Source organism: Microtus pennsylvanicus, chromosome X (assembly GCF_037038515.1).
Source record: "Microtus pennsylvanicus isolate mMicPen1 chromosome X, mMicPen1.hap1, whole genome shotgun sequence".
NCBI classification, from domain to species: domain Eukaryota; kingdom Metazoa; phylum Chordata; class Mammalia; order Rodentia; family Cricetidae; genus Microtus; species Microtus pennsylvanicus.
In genome coordinates this window covers 74,950,930-74,959,033 of record NC_134601.1, presented here as the reverse complement: position 1 = coordinate 74,959,033, position 8,104 = coordinate 74,950,930, and the positions used below count along the sequence as shown (strand labels likewise).

At 44.6% G+C, this 8,104-nt stretch overlaps 1 pseudogene; it reads left to right on the top strand.

The window, feature by feature from the left end:
* The first annotated feature begins 3,675 nt into the window (after positions 1-3,675).
* On the top strand, positions 3,676-5,907 carry LOC142841299 (cryptochrome-2 pseudogene; annotated as a pseudogene).
* Positions 5,908-8,104: the final 2,197 nt, after the last annotated feature.

Sequence of the window (8,104 nt, the reverse complement as noted above, 5' to 3'; positions counted from 1 at the left end):
CTTCTTCCTCTCAGCATTCAGTTTAGTTTTCCCTGCCTAGCTCTCCTCTGCCCTATCAGGTCAAGCCAGTTTCTTTATTAACCTATTGTATTCACAGAATGCAGAGGGGCGTCCCAGATCACTCCCTCTCTTTTTTGCAGCAATTAATTTGCTGTAGATCTTCATCTAGGAGTGAAGTTATTTGTGATTTCTTCTATTCATGTTAGAATGTCAGTCAGTGCTGTCATTATATATGTCTTGTTGTCATATATAGAAGACACTGTTTCATTCTGTGACCATTGCTGCCCTGGGGATTGTTATGTATAATAGAAGAAATTCATAATCCAAACACTCAAGAAGTATAGGCAACCAGTTCTCTGTGACTTGGAGACCAATAAGTCCAGGCCAGCCTTCTATATGAGTGAGACCCCATCTCAAAAAATAAATAGGTTATATTTTTTAATGGTATAGAGTTAATCTTACATATTTGTACAAAAAATGAAAACTGTATGAGGTATTTTATATTCTAATTTTCTACATTTGGTCATCCCACAATGTACCTATACTCCAAAGTTTTATATTTTATGTGATAAAGACAATTGTATTTGTCCTATTAAAATGAAGACTTAAAAATATGTATAGGAAATTTAAAGTCAGGCTTAATTTTCATAAGACATTAGTATTACAGCTATTGTTGCTTAAATGAATGAACTGAATCAAGACACTAAACTCTGGAGTGGTTTTGATTTATCTACTACTGTCATAATCAATTAATACTTACAAACATGGGCTATCAGAAGAAACAGTTTATGCCTAGGCCATCAATGTGAGATTATAATAGTTTACTGTTCTGTGGATGACCTAAATGTAAATGAATAGCTATGCAATAGCTGGTCATCTATGTTTATGTCATAGACAGGAAGACTGCAATCACATGTCATCTAATAACTACCATAATTTTAACATAATGATGAGTACAAGTGGCATTTTAATAGATGTATAAGGATAGTTATGGGATATGATATAAAAACATGTGATTTCTGTTGACAATGGTGACATATACAGCTAGTGCTATTGTTTTTATCATAAAATATAATAGAAGGACATGGCAAAGCTCATTTAATTTAGCAAAAAATAAAAACTAATTTTTTCTGATGCAAATCCTGATAAGTGTAGATTTTTGTGAGGCATGGAGAAATGAAAGCAAAACAAATGGAAATGATAACTGAACTATAAAGTGGTGATAATAAAATATTTAGAAATTAAATTATGTAACACAGGAAAAGCTCAATTGATTTTTGGTTTTTTTTTTTTTTTTGAGACAGGGTTTCTCTGTAGCCTTGGAGCCTGTCCTGGCACTAGCTCTTGTAGACCAGGCTGGCTTTGAACTCACAGAGATCCACCTTCCTCTGCCTCCCGAGTGCTGGGATTAAAGGCGTGCGCCACCACTGCCCGGCTAAGCTCAATTGAAAGAGGACATCAAGAAGGGAATAATTATTGTTAGTGTAATTTGATATAATATGAAACATAACATACAGGTGAGCCAAGAAAAAGGAAAAAGTGAGAAATTAAAGGAATCACATAAAAAGGGGCAATTGATGGAATAGAATGGAATGAAGAGCATGAAGAAAAACACAAAAAGAGGGAGGAAAACTCTTCCTCAGAAAAGAAAATAGTTTACTTATAATTTGTGAAAATGAATCTTTTCTTTTCCTGAAACTTCTTTTACATGGAAACTTCTATGAGATATCCTTTCGTAATAAGCCTTGGGGAAAGAACGTACATGTTTTTGCAATTAACAAATAAATTGTATTTAGTGTATCAAAATGATATCTGAAGTATATATAGTTGTGTATGCTGTAGTCTGGCTTCGCCTCAAATAGTTACCACTTTTGTGATCAGAACAAATTATATCTACTGTCTTTCAAAGAAAGATGTGCTGATGTTTGTTTAAAACACTTTTGTATTCTGAAGTTACATTAGAGTTTGCCTATGTGAGCTTTACTTGATCTTCAAAGGCTGCTATGCTGTTCTGTTAACACAGCCTTTTTTTCATTAATCTCTTATATACCACAGGACCAATCATTTTTATAATGGGAAGGGACTGTTTTTGAAAGGAGATTTATCTTAGGAAGTGAGGCTGCACTTTTTTTTTCTCCTGAAGAGCAGTCTCTGATCAATCAGTGAAATTCTGCTCAAGGGCCAGGGATAGGGTGGATATATAGTACTCTTAGCTGGATAATGTGAAGAGAGAAAGCAGAATCCATTTGCTTGCCATTTGTTGTATTTACCCATGTAAATGCAGCATGCAGATCAGTTTCTAGAACACTAATTTTGCTTGTATATTTACCATTTAGAAAAAAAAACATACATTAGTTATTTTTCCATAATTGAGTGGGGTAGTATGTACCGTTTCATTTCCATGAAGTTTTTCTGAGATTTCTCCTTACTCTGAGAATCCACTTACAATATGTTAGACCCACGATGACGCCTAATCCCAGACAACGTGTTTATAGGACTAATTTTTGTAATAGTGTGTTAGTATTTGAGCAGGCTGACTTCTAGAGAGAGCATTCATGAACAGTACCCAGCAATTAAATATGTAAGTATTAAATCACTTGGCTCAAGAAAAGGGTTACTATCCATTTTTCCAAAGTTTTTCATCATTTAATTGCTTCTAGTTGTGCTCTGATGCATCTCTAGCTCCTTTATAGCCAATACTGTTATCAGCAGCAGAGGTCTTCTCCCTGTGCACTTAATGCAGATCACTGTGTTAAGCAAAATGGGCCCACAGAGAGCAAATTAGAATGGCCCTGCCTTTGAGGAACTTGCAGTCCACAGAATTCTGAAATGAATTCTGCCTCAGCCCATTGTTTTGATCCACAATTAGTCTCCCATGTTCTAGAATATCATAGTGTTACATTTCCTCTTAGAAGTCACAGCCAAGAATTTATACCCGATAAGAGTGTGTTGCAAATTTTGATTTTGTAATAGTATTTTCTGTCAAAGGCATCCTGTATTACACCTTTGTCAGGTATATTGCAGGCACATTCTAGGTCATCACTGGCTTTTCCAGAAGAACTTCTATCCAGTCATCAATTACATATCAGTCAATCCTTAGATTCCCCATTTGTTACTCAAATATCAAGACGAAAGGTAATGATGTTCTCTGCTTTTGTCTAATAAGCAATATCGTTAAGACTTAACTATGGTTAAGAATGAGTGAGACATAATTTCGCCACGGAACTGATATCCAGTGACTCCGTAGCATGAGCATGTCATACTTTGTCATCTCCACTTTTGATTAACTTTGTCTAAGTATTCAAAAATAACTGAGTAATACAGTGTTTTGAAGTTTATGCTTTGCTGAGTGTCATGAAGTATTACTTTTAATTGATAAAATGCATCAGAGTAGACCTGTAAAAATTTAATCCTTAGAACAAAAAGAAAATAGTACAATATCATTAGTAATAAATTGTCATCTTTTGTTACTATGTCAATCTCTATGGCAGTTGAAAGAAAAGAACTAGCCGGGCAGTGGTGGTGCACGCCTTTAATCCCAGCACTTGGGAGGCAGAGGCAGGCGGATCTCTGTGAGTTCGAGACCAGCCTGGTCTACAAGAGCTAGTTCCAGGACAGGCTCCAAAACCACAGAGAAACCCTGTCTCGAGAAACAAAAAAAGAGTCGGGGAGGCGATGGCGGCGGCAGCTGTAGTGGTGGCGACATTCCCCGCGCCGACGACGGGAACAGACGGCGCATCCTCGGTGCATTGGTTCCGCAAAGGGCTGCGGCTCCACGACAACCCCGCGCTGCTAGCGGCCGTGCGCGGGGCGCGCTGTGTACGCTGCGTCTACATCCTCGACCCGTGGTTTGTGGCCTCCTCGTCTGTGGACATCAACCTGTGGAGGTTCCTACTGCAATCTCTGGAAGATCTGGACACAAGCTTAAGAAAGCTGAACTCCCGTCTGTTCGTAGTCCGGGGCCAGCCAGCTAATGTGTTCCCAAGGCTCTTCAAGGAATGGGGGGTGACCCGTTTGACCTTTGAATATGACTCTTAACCCTTTGGGAAAGATCGGGATGCAGCCATTATGAAGATGGCCAAGGAGGCTGGTGTGGAGGTGGTACTGAGAATTCGCACACCCTCTATGACCTGGACAGAATCATCGACCTGAATGGCCAGAAACCACCCCTTACCTACACGCGCTTTCAGGCCATCATCAGCCGCATGGGTTGGCGCTCTGAGCAGCCAGCAGATGGAGAGCTGTAGCGCCGAGATCCGGGAGAACCACGATGACACCTATGGTGTGCCTTCCCTGGAGGAACTGGGGTTCCCCACGGAAGGACTTGGCCCAGCTGTCTGGCAAGGAGGAGAGACAGAAGCTCTGGCCCGCCTGGATAAGCATTTGGAACGGAAGGCCTGGGTTGCCAATTATGAGAGACCTCGGATGAATGCCAATTCCCTGCTGGCCAACCCCACAGGCCTCAGCCCCTACCTGCACTTCGGATGCCTCTCCTGCCGCCTCTTCTACTACCGCCTATGGGACTTGTATAAGAAGGTGAAGAAGAACAGCACGCCCCCCACTCTCCTTGTTTGGACAACTCCTGTGGCGAGAGTTTTTCTACACAGCGGCCACCAATATCCCCAGGTTTGACCGAATGGAAGGGAACCCCATCTGCATCCAGATCCCCTGGGACCGCAACCCTGAAGCCCTGGCCAAGTGGGCCCAGGACAAGACAGGCTTTCCTTGGATTGACGCCATCATGACCCAACTGAGGCAGGAGGGGTGGATCCACCACCTGGCCCGGCATGCCGTGGCCTGCTTCCTCACCCGCGGGTACCTCTGAGTCAGCTGGGAGAGCTGAGTCCGGGTATTTGATGAGCTGCTCCTGGATGCAGATTTCAGCGTAAACGCGGGCAGCTGGATGTAGCTGTCCTGCAGCGCTTTCTTCCAACAGTTCTTCCATTGCTACTGCCCTGTGGGTTTCGGCCGATGCACAGACCCCAGTGGGGACTACATTCGGCGATACCTGCCCAAATTGAAAGGGTTCCCCTCTAGCTACATCTATGAGCCCTGGAATGCCCCTGAGTCGGTTCAGAAGGCCGCCAAGTGCATCATTGGCTTAGACTACCCGCGACCTATCGTCAACCATGCTGAGACAAGTCAGCTCAACATCGAGGACATGAAGCAGATCTACCAGCAGCTGTCGCTATACCGGGGACTCTGTCTTCTAGCATCTGTCCCTTCCTGTGTGGAAGACCTCAGTCACCCAGTGGCAGATCCCAGCTCTAGCCAGGCTGGGAGCATCAGCAACACAGGCCCCAGACCCATAGCCCCGCCTCCCCTAAACGCAAGCTGGAAGCAGCTGAGGAGCCTCCTGGTGAAGAATTGAGCAAGCGGGCTAGGGTGACAGAGATGCCTGCCCAAGAGCCACCAAGCAAGGACGTCTGAGAGTGAGTCCTTGCAGAAGGAGCTAGAGAGTCATCGCTCCGTGACAAAGCCCGGGTACCTGAACTGCCACGGCCTACAGAAAACCCAGTCACCAACAGACAGCGGACGAGTGTACGTTTGAGTGCAAAGGAGGCGTGGTGTGCCATTTGCGTGTGCATGCATCTGTTTACACTCTCGTGATCCTGAATGTTGCCTCAGCTGAAAGACTCTGGATCATCCTTGTCACCGGAGCTGCTTCCTCATCTCCAGACACAGGACTAGAAACCACAGCAGTGACCTTCAGCCCAGATCTGTTCCTGGGAGCCCCCTTTCTTGTTCCAGTAGAAAGTGGTGGTAGGACCCTAGCTGGAATTCTGGTCTCTGCCTCCCCAGACTCTCTTTCCCCTCAGATAGCTGGAGGACCACATTTTTTGACGTTCACCTAAAGTTCGAGGTTCCAGAGGTAGCCAGAGTCCTGCTGGCTTAGATCCCACCTTGTGACACCTGAGCAAGCTGGAGCAGATGCTTCTCCTTCAGACATACCTAGCCTGACCAGCCTTTTAAATCCCATGCATATCTGTCTGTGTAGGACCTTCTAGAAGCCAGGTGAGGACTAGACCCCAGTCCTCTGTTCTTTCCCTAGCCACTAGGGCCCAGCCTCGGCCTGCCAGGAGCTGTAGACAGGCCAGGGTCAGGGCTGGTGGAGGAAACCAGGTTCCATGGCTTAAAGGCCACAGCTCCTCTGGCCACATTTCTAGGCATGTGCTCTAGCAAGTACTGCTGCTACCCAGCCAGGCAAGCTGGCCAGTCTATGTTCTGCGGGCTTCCAGGGCCCACCCTGGACTAGTCAGCTCTTCAGGACTGGGCTTCAAGGGACTTAGAGGGACCTCATGAGGGCTGGAGCACTACCATGGGCAGTTGGTAAAAGGTCAAATAGAGATGATACCTAGCACACCATCCCCTTTCCCAGAGTGGCAGTGGAAGGTTTGGCCCAGAGAAACCAGGCCTGTGTTCCAGGGGAGCCTCCTCTATCTATGTATGTACTGCCCTACATACTCACACTTCTGACCTCCTGGGGATGCTGTTGGGTCATGTGGAGAAAGCAGTTATGAAAAGAAGGATTGTGGGTAACTGAGCAAGTCTTCCTTCCACTTCCACCCCCGTGGCCTGCCCATGAGCCACAGTGTATGCGTGTGAAGTGAGTGTGTGTGTATGTGTGTGTGTGTGTGTGTGTGCGTGTGTGTATGTGTTCCTGTTTGAATTTTTGTTCTCACATGTAACATTAAGCTGGCCTCTGTGCCCTTTCCTCTCTACCTCCCCTGTGACCTTGCTGAGCCTCAGAGTTGTTGATGCCCTTGGCCCTGGCCTTCACTGTATCAGACCAGAACCTGGGGCCAGGCTCCCCTCTCCTCCAGCTGTCCGCTGTCCAGCACATCTGACAGGCTTCTTTTTGAGATGACCTCAGGTTTTCTCATCAGAGAGCTGCCTTTAGTTCATCATTCTGACTATAAACAACCCATGCGCGAGTGGAGAAACAGCACAGGAGATGTGTATTTAGAGCCCTGGGGTTTGGCCTCCCTGCTCCTGAGCCCCAGGCTCAGAGGAAAGAGCCAAGGGATCTTGCTGGAGGGAAGTAGAGTGAGCCTGGAGAGCTGGTCTGAGAGGGTCGAAAACTAGGTCTGGGTCCAGTATTCATTTTGCAACATTTTCAGCTATGGGGACAGAGTACCCTCTGCTCTTTTAAGGATGGCTTTCTTCTCAAGGTACAAGTTGACAGGATCACCTGCCCCTCCACTGCCTTGACATGCTGGCCCATTTTCAGGATAGCTTTCCAATGAAGGAAGCAGACCACCCACTCCAGAGCTACAGGATGAAGTGGCCTGGAGCCCTGGGGTGACTCCATGCCTAGCCTGAGTGGCTCTGAGGCTGTCACAGAGCAGTGCCCCGTGTTCTCCTGTGACCTAGCATGGGGAAGAGATGGTCACAGGCAAGAAGCACTTTATAGTGTTCCCTGTGGTTGGGAAGGTTGTGTGTCTTCCACAGTTTGTTTGTGAATATTCCCGTTTTATAAATGTCTGATCCTGTCTGAAAAAAAAGGAAAAAAAAAAGAAAAGAACTGTGGTGTATATAGTTTTACTTACAACTATTAGCTTATCAACTTTGTACTTCTGAGATAGGATTGTATGTTGTATTGTTGCCAAAGGTTGTATAACTTTAGTCATTGTAAAAATTTGTTTCCTTAAAAGTCAGTCACTTATATAAAATATTAATATTCAAGTTGTCTCAACCATACTAGCATGAGTTTTCAAAGGCCTGAGCAAGTGGAAGATACACTTCCTAGGGTGACACACATATTATACACAATTTACCACGGAGATGTGTTTTCCGATTAAACTACAGCAACTTGTTTAATTGTTAATCACTGGCACAATTAATACTTCTTTTATGTACATCACATTTTGATTTTCTACTGCTAGAATTTGATGTTCTTTATTTAAAAGAATATAAAAATCAACCCTCTCAAAATCTCCCAGAGGATAATTTTCTGTTAATAATGACTAAACAGAAGCACACACATATGCATGTGTACACACACACGCACACACTAGGCAACCTACATAAATAAGCCAAGAGACTGACAAACAGCCAGTTCCCCCCCCCAAAAAAAACCCATATTCCTTTTCTTCCCCTTTAA